The 19,296-nt window shown below is 51.6% G+C and overlaps 1 protein-coding gene and 1 non-coding gene across 2 annotated transcripts in view; both read right to left on the reverse strand.

Moving 5' to 3' along the window:
- LOC144115235 (uncharacterized) overlaps window positions 1–19,296 on the reverse strand; it is a 112,520-nt gene that overhangs the window by 85,813 nt on the left and 7,411 nt on the right. The gene's annotated exons all lie outside the window — the stretch shown is intronic.
- Window positions 5,710–5,782, reverse strand: TRNAL-CAA (transfer RNA leucine (anticodon CAA)). Its single transcript has one exon. It is a non-coding gene; the product is annotated as a tRNA-Leu (tRNA).

Below are 19,296 nucleotides of genomic sequence, written 5' to 3' on the forward strand. Positions count from 1 at the left end.
CAGCAGCGCAAGCATATCTGTGGGGCTGTGCATAGGAAGCCACATCCCCAAACATAGCCGAGGTGTCTTGGCCGTAATGCCTGCGGAGGCTGCGAAGACGGGGCTGACGGCGCGGGGCCTGTGACTCGTGGTTCATATGGCGAGGGATGGGCCCATGTAAAGGCGTGAGCGGACAGCATTTGGAAGAACTCCGGCCAGGGCCATGGTCCTGGTGGCTTGCAGGTCACCTATCCTTGAAAGGATGGCCCTACCTGCCGAGATGGTGAGGAGACGAGTCTGTTGGGAGTTCAGAAGAGCGTCCTGTATTTCCGCAAACGTGTTCTGAATCCCAAGTGCAGACAGTATAGTGGTGGATGTACACATGGGAAGGCCCAGAGCTGCTTTAAAGAGGGTACGGATAAGGATATCGATCCTACTCTCGGTGGTGCGATCAATATTGTGGTATGGGAGACCATACTGGATTCGACTCATGGCCACGGCCATGACGAGGCGGACGGTGTCATCCTCGCGCATGCCCTTGCGGTGTCCAGCGATGCGTCGTACCATACGTGTGATATTGAGCACAGACGTGCGTAGAGTGTCAGTGGTGTGGGTTAGCTTGCCTTCATGCTCGACCCAGAGGCCAAGCTATCGGATGAGTGATTTTTCTTCTATAGGGTGATTGTGAATTTTGAGCATGATTGGGTCGGATGAACCATAGCGGGGACCATGAAAACAGATAAATTCTGATTTGTCCGGTGCACACCGCATAGTGCTGGTCTGAGCAAAATGCTCGACCACACCGATGGCTGTTTGTAAGGCTAGCTCTTTGGCGGCGAGGGATCCTCGGGTTGACCAGATGGTGATGCCATCCGCATAGATGGTATGTCCGATGTCAGAGAGTGTAGAGAGTTTGTGGGCGAGAGGGGCCATGGCTATATTGAATAGTAGTGGCGATAGGACAGCACCTTGTGGAGTGACCTTGTCAGGCGTTTGGAAGGGAGACGATCTAGTAGATCCGATATTTATGGTGGCTGTGCGGGCAGTGAGGAAGGTGGAGATATATTGGAAGATGCGAGATCCACAACGTATCTGATTTAGACCTTTTAGGATTGCAGAATGGGAAATGTGGTCGAAGGCGCCCATAATGTCAACTGTTAGAAGGTGCTGTCTGCCAGGAGGTATCCCCGTGAGGTCTTCGTGTTTGATAGGAAGAAAGGCGTCTTGCGTTCAAAGACCTGGTCGAAAGCCGAGCATAAAAGGAGGAAAGAGATAATGATCTTCAATAGAGTTTTGCAGGCGTGTCTGGCTGACTCGCTCGTATAGCTTGCCCAAGCAGGAGGTGAGCGATATGGGCCTGAGAGCAGAGAGGGAGGGTGACTTCTTGGGCTTAGGGATGAGTATCACTTCTGCGTGTTTCCATTGAGGGGGTATTTTGCCTTGGGTCCACAGTTCATCATTGATGTACTGGGTAAGTGCTTGAAGGAAATAATTGGAGAGGTTGCGTAGCATTGCGTTAGTGATTTTTTCGGCACCTGGGACACTAGAGCGGCTACAAGCGCATGCAGCTGCGAAGATCTCTTCATAAGTGATTGGCGCGTCGAGTTCCGGGTTGGTGTGGACGGTGTAAGTGGTAGATGAGGTAAGTGGCTGCCGAGCGCCGAAATACTTGGAGCGGAGAATATAGCCCACATTCTTTGTGAATGCCCTACCTACAGCGCCGAAAGGCAGTCTCTCTGCCGCGCACTGGAGCGTCTAGGTCAGCGCCCACTGACGGAAACGAAGATTTTCGGCCGCTGGTCGCGGCGATCGTCGGCGGTGAAGGTCTCCAAGGCACTGATCCTATTCTTGAGGTTTTATGGCCTGCATGATAGGCTGTGACTTTACCGAACGATATGACATCACACAGTGACTTCAGTTTCCTGCTGCTCTCTTTACTCCTTCACCTTTTTCTCCCCTCACCCATTTCCCCCCGTGCAGGGTAGCAAACAGCTTATTCTTCCGGTTAACCTCCCTGTCTTCCCTCCTCCACTTCCTCCTTACGACAAGCTTACCATTCGATTGGTTGCTGCTTTCCTCTTTGCCTGCCTCCGGGACCTCATCGTATAACTCCGGCTACTGCGGGGTGCATAACTGAGAGGCGATCTTCCAAGTTCGACTTTTTGAAAGAATGCCTGGCAGTGCATTCAATAATAGCATTATTAATGCGAAAGCGTTACTAGGCTATGTCGGCGCTTTCGTGTAATAAAAACGTGTCCGCATCCATTGTGGGGAACTAGAAATATATGACGTCTAAGAAGTGATTATAATCGAAGGCGGACGATGTCAGGATGCAGCGCAAAAAATTTCGTGACGATCAGACAAATAGTTAATTAATTAGAGCCAATAATGTGAAAAAAGTGGCTGTGGCCAGGGCAAAGGGGGCGCCAAATTTGAAACGCCGGAAGTATAGTACCACGTCGCCGGAAGTGTGGGCGAAACCAACGCGTGGCACCAAATTTGAAAGTTTAGAACGATGCGTAGTGGGAATCACACGAATTGCACAAATTCTCAGGCAAATAGGGCAACGGAGGCACAAAGGAGCAAATAGAGGCGACGAGTGCCGAGGAGGCGTCAATGCAATCGCATTACTCCAATGTGGGTTACCGCAGTGATCTCAAATTTTGAAGCGAAAAGCTTCAGTACGCTTGCTTTTCGAGCCGTCAGCTAGGCCGCAGGTTTCACCTTGAATGTAGGTAGAGGTCAAACCATGAGAAATGACGCCTGTGTCATATATCTCGGTGGGCACCCGAACCACGCCCGTAAGGGAAGGAAAAAATGAAAATGAAAATTGGTTTTTGGGGAAAGGAAATGGCGCAGTATCTGTCTCAAATATCGGCAGACATCTGAAATGCACCGTAAAGGAAGGGATAAACCAGGAAATGAAAGAGGAAAGGAAGAAAGAGGTGCCGTAGTGGAGGGCTCCGGAATAATTTCGACCACCTGGGGATCTTAACGCGCACTGACATCGCACAGCACACAGGCGCCTTAGCGTTTCGCTTCCATCCAAACGTAGCCGCCGCGGTCGGGTTAGAATCCGGGAACTCCGGATCAGTAGCCGAGCGCCCTACCCCTGAGACACAGCGGCGGGGACAAAATGAAATGAAAAGCGGTTTTAAGGAAAGGAAATTAAGCCTTTCTCTCATATCTCGGTGGACCGAATCGCGCCGTAAGGGAAGGTAAGTGAAATAGGCTTAGTTTTAGGAAGGGAAATGACGCCTGTCTCACAGGTGGTTGAAATTATTCCGGAGCCTTCCACTACGGCGCCTCCTTCTTCCTTTCCTTCTTTCAATCTTTCCTTGATCCCTTCCCTTACGGCGCGGTTCAGGTGTCAGCCGAGATATGAGACAAATGCTGCGCCATTTCGTTTCCCCGAAACCAATTATTTACTGTCTTGTGTGAGCGCCTTTAATGTCGTTTCGAAGAAAGCAAGATGTTTAACAAACCAAAAAAACTCCTACTACTGTGCGTGCAAACGTAGCCATGGGAAGGCAGTTTTTTGCTGTCGACCAGGGTTAACCAGAGCTAAACCATCAACCTTTTTTTTCAAAACTGTTACTTGATCACCGCCGAATGTGTAGAGACGAAGCAAAACGTGCCACGTCGTCAAACAACGCAGCAATGTTTGATTTCATAAACATTTCTTCTTATTGACATCGCAAACCGCAAGCAACGAAAGGTGCTGAAACGGAAAACACAAACCGCAGACGAAACCGACCGCGCGATTTTCTAGCTGCAGGGGTCATTGCGCTGAGCCTCCAAAGATGCTCAGAGCATTTCGGCTAAGGAGTTCAGATTACCGTCTGGATTTTGTTCCCCAACCTTTCTTCACAAGCCTTCAGCTATTTTTCGCCATCCCACATAAGACTCATATTCAAAAAAGGCATTCAATACCGACAAGTCTGGATAGAAGAACCGACTGAGCAGAAAACAGCATGCTGCCAGCCTGCCAGTCATAGTAGGAGAATTTCGGAAATAACCGAAAGGCGGGGTTACCCTCCCTTATTCTCAAGCAAACTCAATGTCAGCGGGTGCTGCGAAGTCTGGCCACCTACATGGTACGAGTAGTACGAGAGGTAAAAAAATAGTGTTGGGGAGTTTTGGCCTGCATATCATCGCTGCCAACCGCGCTCAGATTTAGGACGCAGATTGTCGCAGTCGCAGCGGTTGAGGTGACGAAGCAGCGGCTTGAGTATTGATTGCAGCACGGAGCAATGCGCAGTGGATGCTGAGGGATTGTATATTCACTGCTCGAAGGTTTTGACGCGTTTTTTAACGCGATAGCGTTAAGGGCCCCGTGTCCTGCAGAAAAGCCGGTGTGGTCGGCTTCGGCGATGTTGGTCTGGAGCCAAAAATGGCGCAGTGTATGTCACATCTCGGTGGAGAGCTTAACCGTGCCGTAAGGGAAGGGTTTTAAAGCGAAAGGTTTACTACGCCGGCCATCGAGCCATTTCGGCTCGTCGCGCCGTATGCCGTATGGTGTATGTAGTATGCCGTATGCCGTGGCCGACATTGAGCCGCCGTTGCCTAGCAACACCGCAGCCACGCTCCAAAAGATGGCGGCGCCGTCGACGCTGCTGCCGTAGCCGCTCGCTCCACCAGATGTGCTCCGCTGGGGTAGAGGGAGAGGAGGTGTCGCCTATATACATATATATATATATATATATATATATATATATATATATATATATATATATATATATATATATATATCTGCATGCGCTTCGCCTCAGTGTATATGGAATATGGCGGAATGCTTGCCTTAAAGCACTCTGGCACGGGTCGGCCCGGTATTGCACTGCCTCCGGGATCGGCCCGGGGTCTATTAGCGCGTCGCGTCTTTTCTTTCACTCTTTGCTCTCCTATCCTTTACCGCTCCTACCTTCAGCACGCGGCAGCGTGCGTGACTCGGCTTGAGCAAGTAGGCAGGCCCATGCTCTTTCCTTTTCCTTCTTCCTCTCAGAAACATCAGTCAGTCAGTCAGTGTATTGTAGTCGTTATGAAGAGCGCGAAAGAGAGGCAACAACGACAGAACGAAGCGAGGAAGAGAACGGGCTCAAGAGACGCCAGTAGAACGCGCCGCACGACTCGAGAAGCGTCGTAACTAATATATATATATATATATATATATATATATATATATATATATATATATATATATATATATATATATATATATATATATATGAAGGGAGCCAACAGTCACCGAAACCAAGGTGCCTAGGGGAATGCCATTATTATTATTTTTTTTAATGTGTTGTGCTTATCAGTGGTATAATATTACTTCGATTATTAATTATTTAACGAAGTAATATTATCCCACTGATAAGCACAACGCATTAAAAAATAATAATAATAACGTTCCCCTATGCACCTTTGCTTCGGTGACTGTTGGCTCCCTTCATAAGTTTGTCAAACGGGCCCCTCATTTACTTTACCTCCTCTCTCTCTCTCTCTCTCTCTCTCTATATATATATATATATATATATATATATATATTAGCAGGCAAGGTAAAGGAAATGTGGGGCTCTTTTGACAAACTAATGAAGGGAGCCAACAGTCACTGAAACGAGGTTGCGTAGGGGAATTTGTAATTTTTTTTATGTCTAGTACTGATTAGTGGGATAATAATACTTACATTAATATATAGCTTAAAGAAAATTGCTTATAAAGAAGCAGAAAAAACAACCATGCCGCCGGTGGGATCCGAACCCACGACCTCCGAATATTGCGTCCGGTGATCTACCAACTGAGCTACGGCGACGACTGTCCAATCTGATGCTCTCGTGGGTATTTATGTTTATTGGGTGTAAGCGAACCATGAGAGTGTTCACCAGCGCCACCCTCGTCCATAGCGATGGACGTAGCCCGTCCTGTATTACCGCGAGTGTATTACCGCGAAACAGCAACACCGCGCTAAAGGCTTTCGCCTCACCGAACTTTAGGTCAACAAAGTGCCCCTTTGAATTTTTTCTCAAATGCCTGGCATGACCCGCCGCTTGCTGGAAAGCACACCCGTAAACTCGGAGCAGACAACCCCGAATGATCTTGTGACATTCCTTGTGTGCTACGAGGTACATTCCTTGTGTGTGCTACGAGGTACATTCCTTGTGTGTGCTACGAGGTACATTCCTTGTGTGTGCTACGAGGTTCCACGTTCGACGGCGCGGCGTAGACGGAGACCCAGATGACAGGCATCATCAATTACCCAGCCATGCTCGTTGAGAGTGACAACCAGAACGAAGGGGTTTAAGCCCAACCGGAGCCGCCGCCGCGGGGAAACGGGCTTATCCTCCCCAATTGGCGTGGCGGTTCCAGGGGCGGCCCTTCCGAGCACATTCCAAGACAAGGGAACTGTCAGCGGGCCAGAGCGCGCCTTACCTTGAGGAGCGAGTGTCAGTTGATGGATGGAGAATGGAGGCCGGTGACCCGCGGGAACTGTCAGCAAGCCAGAGCGCGCCTTACCACAGCCGACGCTATGCGCTACCTCGAAGACAACCTTCTTTCCCGCGGACTCAACACGTGAGGGGGGCGAGACCACGATGCGGTGGTATGTTTGTGCGCCCAAGTGAAAGCCCTAGCCCCCCCTCCTTCCCCTCCGGCGTGGGCGTCCTCACCCTAGGGAGTGTGGAGAAGAGGATATAAATATCGAGAAGCAGTACGGAAGAGGCACGCTCAGGACGACATCGTTCGCCAAGAGGGCCTTCAGCGCCGAAGCCCGACGGCGTGCAGCTTCGGCCAGCAACCGCTCGAGCCCAACTCCGGAGCCACTCCATCGCCCCCATGAAGTCGTCGGCACGTAAGCTCGGACGCCCCAGCCTCTGATGTATAATCTTAATCATGTGTAATTATTGAATATACCTGTTTGTTTAAACTGAGCCATACGGTGTCTCTTTGCCTCTCCGTCCCGTGTGGACCTGCGCATTATGGGGGTCATCACACTGGTGTCAGAATTGGGGTCTCAAAAGCAAATGTCCTCTGAATGCTGCGACATTCATGACTTCAAAATTGTAATCAAAAGGGAATCACGGGACTGATTGTGGGACTTTTACCCCCATTTGAGAGGCTTGAGGCACCGGAGGGCTTGAAAAAAAAATGTCTTTATCTGAGGGAGCTCCCACTCCACAGCCGTCGCTCGGAGCAAGCATGCTGGCATTAGGAAGCGTCATTCCGACGTTTACAGGAGATAAGACAGGGGTTCCAATCTGCGATTTCTTTTCCATGCTAGAAGAGATTGGGAAAATGGGGGGATGGTCCGATGCTCAAATGCTGGGAATGGCGAGGTGTAAGATGGCAGGAGCTGCTCATGATTTTGCATGGCGAGACGAAAAAGTAAAATCCACAAAATCATTTGCGGAATTTAAGAAGCTCGCGTTTGAGCATTTCGACACTGAACCACGTCACGTGCGGGTACAGAGGTTCCGTGACGCCGGACAGATGGTAGGGGAGGACGTGCGAACGTTTGCGTCGCGGCTTCAGCGCTTAGCGCGCGATACGTTAAGCAGGGAGGAGGAAGGAGACCAGCTAAGGAAGAAATACGCGGAGGATATTCTTAAAGAGGAAATGACCGCTTTGTTCGTGGCTGGTCTGCAAGACCCCGTGCGCCGGTTCGTGCTCTCGCGCAAGCCGAGCAATTTCGACCAAGCCGTGGCGGCCGCATTGGATGAGGAACGAAATGAGGCGTTAACGACAGCCGCAGCGAGAGTACGCTTCATAGAGAGAGCGGTGCTCAACCCTGAGGTTGCTCTCTTGACAGAGCGGTTAGATCGCTTAGAAAAGCTGCTATCTCAGCAGGTGGAACGCCAGGTTGAAGCGCGCGCTCAACAGTGCCCATTCGCTGGAAACCGGAGACCGCCACAAAGCTACAGGCGCGGTATGCGAGATTTTGAAGAAATCGTATGCTTCGCTTGCCAGGGTCGCGGACACATCGCCAGGTTCTGCCAAAACGTGCGCCGTGGGGAGCCACAAAGAGAAGCAGGCGAGACACGCCCTAAGCAAGCCTACAGCGGGGCTCCAGATACCGAGACAAAAAACTAGTTAGTCCTCCCCAGCCTGAGGAGCGTGGGGAGGGAGCAGTGGATGATGAGGTGGTGGTAGTTTGTGTGGCCGACGAGGCATGCCCTGTTGTGCGTTGCAAGTTAAATGGTTGTTGCATGGAATTGTTGATAGATACGGGGTCAAAGGTGACATTGCTTAAGGAGAGCAGTTTTAACACGCTTCGAAGGAAGGGGGACCGCGAGGTGTTGGAAGCGTCTGGTGGTATGGCAACCAAATTTGTAGGCATAACGGGGGATCCTCTTGGCATAAGTGGACTCTACCGGTTACACTTCTCTCTCGGCGGAATTTCATTGGAGCACCCCTGCTACGTATGCCCGGACACGGTGTCTCTGCCAAACGGAGTGTCAGGTATATTAGGGCAGGATTTTTTGAGAAAAGGGAAGGTAGTAGTCTCATTCTCTGAGGAAGAGGTTAATGCGGGCGGATCAAAAGTTCCGTTTTTGAACAGGAGAGGGGCTGAGATTCGCATTACCGATATTGACACCCGTCAAACAGTGGGATCCTTGGAGAAGGTATATTCGCGGGTTGCCGTCAGGCTGGTCGATGAGGCGGTCGTCCTTCCTTGGTCGGAGCACATTTTGTACGCGTTTGTGCCTTCAGATGTAGAGAGCGGCGCCGTGGGAGTGCTTGAGCCGGTCGACTCTCTCAGCAATGGCCTGAAGGCAGCCGCGTGCCTCGTGACAGTTAATGACGCCCACAGAGTGCCCCTACGGGTGGTTAACTGTAGCCAGCAGCCACTGAGCCTTCCCAAGAACAAAACATTGGCTTTCTTCACCTCTGCGATAGAGAAACGTGAGCCCACCGATACGGTACTCGCAACTGTAGAGCATGCTAGTCCTCCGGCTGCTCCAAAGGTGTCATTCGATCTTTCTCACGTAAATTCCAGGGAGAGGGAGGCTCTGGCTGGTTTGCTGAACGACTACTCGGAGGTATTCGCCGCGTCCAACCTGGATTTGGGCTGCTGTGGCGTTATAAAGCACAGGATAGAAACCGGCACTTCATCGCCCGTTTACCAGCGTGCGTACAGGATTCCTTACTCCCAACGTGGGGAGATGGAGCGGCAGGTGCAGGACCTGATTGATCGCGGCATTGTCGAACACTGAAAGTCACCCTGGGGAGCACCAGCACTATTGGTGGAAAAGCCAGATGGCTCGTATCGATTGGTAGTGGACTACCGCAAACTAAATGCCGTAACTCGCATCGATCCATACCCCATCCCCAATATACAGGAGACGCTTTCTCAGCTGGGCTCTGCCAGGTACTTCACGGTAGTGGACATGGCGGCGGGATTCTGGCAGATAGCAATGGATCCGGCAGATGCCGAGAAAACGGCATTCAACACGCCCTCAGGGCACTATGAATGGAAAAGAATGCCGATGGGTCTGGCCAACAGCCCTGCTGTCTGGCAGAGAACCGCTGATGTTATCCTGGCAGGTCTTCTGGGGAGGCTGTGCTTCGTGTATATGGATGACATTATCATATACAGTGACAGTTTTGAGAACCATTTGCGCGATATTGAGCAGGTTTTGGTGCGACTAAGAGGAGCAGGTCTCAAGCTGAAGCCCTCTAAGTGCCAATTCCTCAAAAACGAGGTGAAATACCTCGGGCACGTTGTTTCAGCTGACGGTGTGCGACCGGACCCTGAGAAACTAAGGTGTGTCTCGGATTTTCCATCCCCGACTAGCGTCCGCCAGGTCCGGCAGTTTCTCGGCCTGATCGGTTACTACCGAAGGCACATAGAGGAGTTCGCCAAGCTCGCTAAGCCGCTCACCGCCTTAACAGCCAAAAATGTCGCCTTTCGCTGGGACGAAAACGCGGAGAATGCTTTTGGGGCCCTGAAATGGAAGCTAATGAGTGCACCGCTGTTGCGCCACCCGGATTTTAATTTGCCCTTCGTTATGGCCACAGATGCGTCAAAGTTCGCAGTTGGTGCCGTGCTATCTCAGGTTATCGAGGGCAAAGAACATCCCGTTGCTTTTGCTAGCCGACAGCTGAGCCCCACAGAGCAAAAGTACGGAGCTACAGAAAGGGAGTGCCTCGCCGTTGTCTGGGCAGTAAAGCACTTCAGATGCTACCTTTACGGCCGCAAATTCAAGCTAGTCACGGACTGCCATCCTCTGAAATGGGTGATGAGTGTCAGGGACCCTAGCTCGCGACTCGCTAGATGGAATCTACACCTGCAGGAATACTGCTTTGAAGTTGAGCACAAGTCAGGAAAGACACATCTGAATGCTGATGCACTCAGCCGCACAGCTGCCGTGGCAGCTATAGATGAGTTTGTCCCCGTAGTCGACCCCGCCGAATTACGCACAGAGCAGTGCAAAGATCCTGACCTGAAGCGAATAATCGAAAGCTTAGAGGGCGCACCGTCTCACCCCGAACAGCTAGGTTATTTCATTGACAAAGACGGCACCCTGTGTCGGCGCACGAGGCCAACCAGGAAAGGGAGACCAGAGAAAACCGCTTGGGAGAGAGTCGTCATACCTCGGTCGTGGACAGAAAGGGTTCTTCGCGCGTTTCACGATGCGCCATGCGCCGGTCATTTTGGCGTAGCGAAGACACGCAGGCGTGTGGAGCGTTTGTACTTTTGGAGTGGCATGCGACAGGATGTTAGAGACTACTGTGCGAAGTGTCATTCCTGTCTCGAAAGAAAAACACCCAAGGGACGAAGACCAGCTCCAATTCAGCCGTTCTCTGAGGTTTCGGCTCCCTTCGAGCGGACAGGTATGGACATAATGGGCCCATTGCCCACGACCACTTCCGGAAACAAGTACATTTTAGTATTTGTCGATCACCTTTCAAAATACGCGGAAGCGGTAGCACTCCCAGATCAGAAGGCAGACACGGTTGCAAGAGCATTTGTCGAACAGATCGTGCTCCGACATGGACCCCCGAGGCAACTCTTGACAGATCGGGGAACGAACTTCGTGTCGCAGCTAATGAGGAGAGTTTGCGAGCTGCTTAAGATCGCTAAGAAGCAGACAACACCGTACCATCCGGCTTGCAACGGCGCGGTGGAGCGACTGAACCAAACCGTGGCCGGGTTCCTGTCGCATTTTGTTTCGCGCGACCAGCGGGACTAGGACTTGTGGCTCCCGTATGCAATGTTTGCCTACAATTCCGCAGCACACGAGAGCACGGGCGAATCGCCATTCTTTCTTCTCTACGGCCGAGACCCGGACCAGCCTAGTGAAGTGCCAGAGGGCCCCCGTCGTGTCCCATACGCTTCACTGGACGACTATAAGGTGGAGCTAGAATCGCGCTTGCAAGTGGCGAGGGACATCGCAAAGGAGGCCTTAAAGAAAGCGGCGAAGCGCAGGAAGGAGGTGCACGATCGCAGTGCTAGAGACGCGCCGTTTAATGTGGGGGACAGCGTGTACATTGAAAACTGCCAAAGGCAGATTGGGCTAGCTCGTAAGTTCCAGACGAAGTGGAGAGGACCATGCGAGGTTGTCGAGAAGCTTTCTCCGGTAAACTTCAGAGTCCGAGACGTGAACCGGCGCTTGATAAGGATACACGCAAATCGCCTCAAGTCGGCACCGGTTCAGTATTCACGAAATGAGGAAAGGGAAAGCGCGGATTTTGATGGGGACAGAAGTGAAGCGGAGCGCGCAGATAGTTCGCAAGAAACGCCCTCTCCTGCATTTGTTCGGCAGGCGCCAGAGGTGACGGCCAGAATGCCACCGGATTTACTTCATGCATTGCTAGAAGAAGAAGCGCGCGAGGTTGCCGCGCAGATAACGCCAGGAGAGGCTCCTGCCACGAGCCCTCGCGAGTCCCAAAGCAGACAAAGGGTCACAGACTTACTTAGTATGACTCATGAAGGCCGATATCCGCTGCGAAATCGGAAAGCTAAGTCGGACTAATGGTGTAAACAGAGCGGAGTTGTGAACTGGTCAGAATTGTGTAATGCCGCAGCTCATAACATTGCTATATGCGTATGCGTTAAGTTATCGGAGTTAGTAGTTAAACCTTTCTGTCATTAAGTAACACCTTCACAGGAGAGCATGCGGAGCGCATGCAGAACCTGCCCTACTTCCTTTCGTTATCTATATTTTTGTCTGTGCCGTGATCGTGCTAGAAGTGGGAGCTCCTTTGTAACTGTGGTAAATTTATTTCGTCCAGTTTGGACTAGAAAGGAGAGGCTTGGGTGCTGAGTTTCATGTTTATCTGTAAAAGAAGATCAGTGCTGCCCCTGGAGACGCCAGTTATGACAGCGGAGGCATATGGTGTTGTGCAGTGGTGTTGAGTGCAGCGAAAAGTGTTTTGTCGGACGCACTGTGCGAGGCGATTCAGAAAGACAAGGGGAGCTGCAGGGACTCAAATGTTCGGAGAACATTCTTCTGGAGGGTGAGCGAGTGTGACATTCCTTGTGTGCTACGAGGTACATTCCTTGTGTGTGCTACGAGGTACATTCCTTGTGTGTGCTACGAGGTTCCACGTTCGACTGCGCGGCGTAGACGGAGACCCAGATGACAGGCATCATCAATTACCCAGCCATGCTCGTTGAGTGTGACAACCAGAACGAAGGGGTTTAAGCCCAACCGGAGCCGCCGCCGCGGGGAAACGGGCTTATCCTCCCCAATTGGCGTGGCGGTTCCAGGGGCGGCCCTTCCGAGCACATTCCAAGACAAGGGAACTGTCAGCGGGCCAGAGCGCGCCTTACCTTGAGGAGCGAGTGTCAGTTGATGGATGGAGAATGGAGGCCGGTGACCCGCGGGAACGTTCAGAAAGCCAGAGCGCGCCTTACCACAGCCGACGCTATGCGCTACCTCGAAGACAACCTTCTTTCCCGCGGACTCAACACGTGAGGGGGGCGAGACCACGATGCGGTGGTATGTTTGTGCGCCCAAGTGAAAGCCCTAGCCCCCCCTCCTTCCCCTCCGGCGTGGGCGTCCTCACCCTAGGGAGTGTGGAGAAGAGGATATAAATATCGAGAAGCAGTACGGAAGAGGCACGCTCAGGACGACATCGTTCGCCAAGAGGGCCTTCAGCGCCGAAGCCCGACGGCGTGCAGCTTCGGCCAGCAACCGCTCGAGCCCAACTCCGGAGCCACTCCATCGCCCCCATGAAGTCGTCGGCACGTAAGCTCGGACGCCCCAGCCTCTGATGTATAATCTTAATCATGTGTAATTATTGAATATACCTGTTTGTTTAAACTGAGCCATACGGTGTCTCTTTGCCTCTCCGTCCCGTGTGGACCTGCGCATTATGGGGGTCATCACAATCTGTTTCGACACCTTCATTTCTTTTCGCCACTGCTGAAGCTATGATTGCTGCGAGCGTGCAATGCGCATGTATTTGTCACAGTCGACGTTTCTGCTTCTGCTTTTACCATTTCATCGAAATATTAAGCCGTAATTTCGATGCCTGTTTCACTTCTGCAAGTAGCTTTTGGTTGCCTTGTATTTGCAGCCGTGTTTCTTTGATTGAAAACCGTTCAACAAGCGCCTGAGACTTATTGTAATTTTTCTATGGGACGACAGAATGGTGTCGAACACTGGCGGTAAACAAAAACGGGGATCTATATTCTTTCTGCGCAACAGCATCCTCTCCCCCTCCATTCCTATCGTGTTCGCGTCAAGTACACATGTCCAACTGGTATGATAGAGAGACAGAGGCAGTGGAAAGGCAGGACGGTTAAACACAAGGCCGCTCCAGATGGCCACCCTGCAACTGGAGAAAGGAAAGAGGGGGCGTAAAAAAGAAAGAGGAAAGAGAGGGATGGAGTAAGAACCAAAGGCGCAAGGAAAAGACGTGAATGCTGCAAAGTCATGCTTTGTCGCGCAAGCATGACGATATCAGGGGTGGAAACAAAGCTTTCCCAAAACAGCATCAGTTGACCAACCAGCGACGTCAACGAAGAGAGAGGAGCCCCTTAGAAGGTAGAGCCTCTGTCGACAGTTCAGAGCTCGAGCTGCTTTTTCGGCTTGTTGGGCACTACCGGGTGGGAGGGACCCTATTCCTCACCACTCGGAATGTGAGGACTTGCGCGCATGCTACAAAAGCCCTATTACACGGCTTAGAAGCCAAGCCCTTCGGCTCCTTACTTTTAATATACCCCGTGGGTCTGCTTTTACGCCTCACTGCAGAAGGGCGAAGGGGACATTTGGTAGCCTACATTCATAAAGAATTGTATAAATCAGGTAGCACGTGGACGCAAGACTGGACGATGGTTGAGTGCATGGACTGCCCGTGCTACGCCCGGTATTTTGCACACATCTTCCGCCGCGGTGCCCACATGAAAGAAACGGAAGAAATGAGAATATCGGGAATTCATGAAAGGGTGCGCATGGTCCCAGGATCAAAGTATCCGTAAACAATCTAGTACCCAACTCAAACAGCGTGTTCAGGAAAGGAAGCCATTGTAAGCCGAAGCAGGCCATTGGTAGAGCAAGTGTTCGGAATGTCCGCGACGGCTGCCTGATCGCGCGAGAATGCGACAAAGGGCCTATTTTGGCATGCGCGACGTACTTACAGCGAGCATGCAGATTCATAGGATTATAACTTAATGTAGAGCTAAGCCGGAAACATCGGTCACAGGCTGTACAGATGGCGAATGTTGTCATCCGAGAACAGGTCGGAATGCTCCTGACAGCATATAATAGTTCTACACGTCTCGGCTACAGCAAAGCCTGCGGCCGCAGCTTGTTGCAGCCGCGCACTATCATGATCCTTCATGAGGCAAGGTCAAGAGCGGACGCTGCCATCTCTACTGCCAGTACGGGTATACGCTTGCACTGCGCAAACGCGCACAGTCGTCCACAGAATATGTGCATCGTATACAGACGTGTGTTTCCAACAATGTGTGCACAGTAACGCATCTGTGGTGCAAGAGGCCGCCGCCCATCGCAGTCAGCACCGGGCGACAACCAGGGGATATTCTCACTCGTCCACAGCGCAAAGCCACAACTCTCCTGCTCTGCGAGGTGGCCGCGAAACGCGGGAGAAGCACACATGACAGCCGCAGTGCGGCTCACCGCGTCGCCATGCCCGACAGGGCAAACAAGCAGCCCAGGGGCGCAGGCCCAAGAGGCGTGGCCGGGAATTGCTGCTGTAACCGCCTGCCCGCTTGTACGTACGAGACGTCCCCCGTCATAGTCGGCGACCGCGGCCGACTCGCACGGGCGCTGCGCAAATCAGAGCGCGGCGGGAGGCTCATGACACCGGGCCCCGAGTCGCCAAAGACGGAACGCGCCGACAGCGAGAGCTGCGCGCGCCGCCAACTAACAAGTGCGGGGGCCCGCCGCTGTCGCGGAGTGGCGCGCGCGATGGAAGAAGGGGCATTCGCGAAGCGTGGATAACGACCGCGCGTACTCCCTCCACGCACGCGTGAACTTCTCGAAGCGCGGCGAGCAGTGTCGTCGCAGCCGCGACGGTCGTATTCGAAACGAACGCGAGGATTCGATTGAACGGACGACCAGGTTAGCGACAGCGGCAGACACATTGATTGAACCACTGCGAGGCACCCACAGCGAAAAAACAAACAAAATTAAACTAACCTATAACAGATTCCTTTCGGCTGTTTGTCTTTTCCCCGCTTATGAAAGCGCCCGAGCGCATTGTTGTGGTTGTGCCCCTGATTCTTCGCCGCGCGCCCGTGCCCGTCTTGCAGCTGGACGGGCTGTAGCAGCATCAGGAAAGTGGGCGTTCTCGACCCGACAACTGAAGCGGACGAAACCTGTTTGCATATTGAGTTCTCGTTCCGCGCGTGAGCGCGTTGTCTGCCGGTGGACTCGCTCTAATAAGCGCCGGTCGGTTCGGGAGGACCCGATCGCCGCGAAGACCAGTGTCAACACGACTCTCCTTCGACCCCTTTGTTGCTTCACCGTTTGCTTCGCGCGGTGTATTAACTGTTCCGGTGCGCGGTTCGAATAGGCAACTGAGGAAATGGAATAAGCAGCACTCAAACCACTTGTTTAAATAATATGACGTAACAAAGGCACACCTCTTATACAAATGCGCGCTGTTGCGAAAATTTTATTTGAACTCCATGTACAACAACACGACTCAATTAGAGATGGGAAATCTAGATGGAAATGTTCCATCGTATGTCGCTCGTTCTCCCGAAATCTAGTGTTCCACATTCGCGAACAAATTATACGTTTCATACGCTGGCTAATACCCTTCCTAGATTATTGAACCCGTATCTCGCGCAAGGCCTAAATGTTACTAGCCTTACACTTGCTGACTTCAAATAACTCCTAAAATGTTGCGTTAAAGTGTCAGACTTTCCTTCAATTATATTCTTTGTTGTATGGTGTCTTTGGCATTGTCTGCCAAATTTGTGCTTTCGTCTATATACATTCCCAGAATTTCAGAGCACACCGGAAGTGCTTGAACGGGCTGTAGCAGCATCAGGAAAGTGGGCGTTCACATCTGTGAACTCGAAGCAATGTTTTGAATGCACTTTTTTTTACTACAATTTTCATTAGATGAATGTACTTCTTTTACTACAAGATTCATTAGCTTACTCAATTATTTGCCCATTTTTCTTAATTGAAATAAATACAGCACAATATGATATAATACAATACACTGCGGGAAGAGAATGCCTCCTCTCACGTCCGAAAGATTCAGGTGGCGCTATCACAGAGTGTCTCTGAGCCCAAACCTGGAGGAGGTTATAAATACAGCAATAGCGAAGCAAGCAGGGCCGATATGCGAACTTCTCCATCTCCTCTTCCTTTGAGTGTCATCATTAGGCAAACGCTGAGATATGCGCCGGCTTAAGAAAGCCTATAGTTAACGATGAGAGCCAGAGGAATAGTAGCCTAGTCCGATAACCGACGTAAATTTTTGAACGTTTCTATCACGAACCGCTCTTATCACATTTCCGTCTCATATTGAAAACGTAGTACGGCATTACTTCTTGCTTCCTTTTTCTTTATGATTTGTCAGGTGAAATGAGGGGGGTGGGGGTGGGGGGGGGGGGGGGGTGGGGGGTGGGAGGTCTCGAGCTTTGGTGATTCGCGCGGCGCAAAGCCAAGTTTCGTCACCTTTTCTCGACTCCCTTGCGTTCTTATGTGACAGCCACGGTGACCTCCAGCCCGAACGACCTCAATTCGCTGCGCCGCTATAGTTTTCGCGAGACGAAACCTACAAAGAAGGAGCGCAGTGAGCGACTCTCAGACACGCACGTCTACAGAGGACGGCCAAGAAGCCCGAAAGCATCGGACGTGAGCCGCCTTTGGAACCCGGAAGCGCGGCAGTCTGCGAGACACACAGCGACAAACGCGAAAAAAACCGGAACGCTCTTCGCGTGCGCACACTGTAGCTCACAGCTGCAGGGATCGCGCTTTTCTTTTTTGCTGCGTAAATTGCGAAGATCCGCAGAGACGGAAGTGACGGAGAGGACAGAGACGACCAAGTTCAATGCCATTTAAGATATTGCGAAAGGGCGCACCGACGTGCGCTAAGAAGCGGGGAAAAAGAAAAAAAGGAGTCTAGGGTAGCAAGCCCGCGAGCGGTCAGTCAGGGCCAGCGACAGACAGCGGAGGATTTTAGGAAGTGTACAGGTGTGTGTGTGTGTGTGTCTACGTGTATGTGTGTTTGAAGCGATCGCCCTCCAGGGAAACGAACAGCGGCGACGTCGCGCGAAGCGCTATCAGCCGGAAAAGTCGTTGCGACTGCCGTTCACGTTTGGGCGACATTCCAAGGGGCGATCCTGGAATTCCGCGCGTTCGAAGAGGAAGGGTCTGCGACGCGTCAATCCCTCCTCTCGGAGTGCGGAGGGAGACCCGCGCCAGTGACGTTATCTACTGAACATGCTGCGCGTGTGCGCTCTAAACCCCTGTACGCCATGATCGTGATTATGTTGAGGCCAGCTGTGATAAGGAGAGACGTATACAAAGCGAACCTTCCTACCTCGGTGTGGACTTTGAAGGTAACGAGGCGATAATATGGGAGTCACGATTGACCTGTATTTTAGATGCCCGTTCTTAGTCGCGCTGTGTCTAGCACCCGTGGGCGATCCATGCTGCATTGCGGGTACTGTGCATAGCCGCTACATCCAAGGTAGTGTTTAGCTCTCTCAGGTGTGCAGCTCATAGTAGTTTCGTGAACGCGCCGGCCTTACGAATTCGATGCCTTATCCTTCGGATCGCTGTACATTTTGTTCGAAATGTTTAACGGTAACCCTGGTTTTCCAGTGACCTCCGTTATAGCAATTCCGACGTTCGGTGAGGTGTGCAGGACAGCCAGACAAATCCAGATAAAGCAACTCCAATTAAAGGGGATCTAAATGGCCTATAAAAAGTTGCGGTATGCCTGGGATGTTAAAGCTCGCCGCTTCACGAATATTGTCCAGCAAGAAATTTTGAAGCGAAAAGCTTCACTACGCCAGCTTTTCGAGCAGTCAGCGGGGCCGCAAGTTTGACCTTGAATGCAGCTACAGGTCAGTGTGGCTGCAAGTTTCCCCTTGGATGTAGGTAGAGGTCAAACCATGAGAAATGACGCCTGTCTCACATATCTCGGTGGACACTCGAACCGCGCCCGTAAGGGAAGCACAAGAAATGAAAAGTGGTTTTAAGGAGAGGAAATTAAGGCTGTCTCACATATCTCGGTGGGCAACCGAATCGTGCCGTAAAAATGAAAATTGGTTTTTAGGAAAAGAAAGTGGCGCAGTATGTGTCTCACATCTCGGCGTACACCTGAACCGCGCCTTAAGGGAAGGGATAAAGGAGAGATTGAAAGAAGAAAGGAAGAAAGAGGCACCGTAGTGGAGGGCCCCGGAATAATTTCGACCACCTGTGAAACAGGTGTCATTTACTTTCCCCAAAACAAAATTTATTTTTGCTTCCCTTACGAATCGCGCCGTAAGAACTTTTTGCAGACACCGTTTCATCGCACAATACGTTAGCCCTCGTGTATCGGTGAAAACATCATGAAAACGTGAAAACGGCGTGTCTCATCACCCCAATTGCTTCGCCACGTAAACATTTATAAATAGTTTAACACGCTAGGGTTAAGGTCCCCGTTGTCCAGAAAATTCGGTATCGGTGTTCTCGTCGTTGTGAGCGAAAAATAACGAGCCTGATTCTGACAGCCGATGCCCAGAGAGCAACCTCGGAGGAAGGTGAGCCACCTAGGTCACGTGACCGTCCAGCGCCATGACAGCCTGCCCACCGGATAGTGAGCAAAATGTCCACCGTGGCAGGCGGCAGTTAAATTAATGATTGGTCGCTCGACAAGAGCAACCTGGGCCGCACAAGGCCCACC

This window comes from Amblyomma americanum, chromosome 1 (assembly GCF_052857255.1).
Source record: "Amblyomma americanum isolate KBUSLIRL-KWMA chromosome 1, ASM5285725v1, whole genome shotgun sequence".
NCBI classification, from domain to species: Eukaryota; Metazoa; Arthropoda; class Arachnida; order Ixodida; family Ixodidae; genus Amblyomma; species Amblyomma americanum.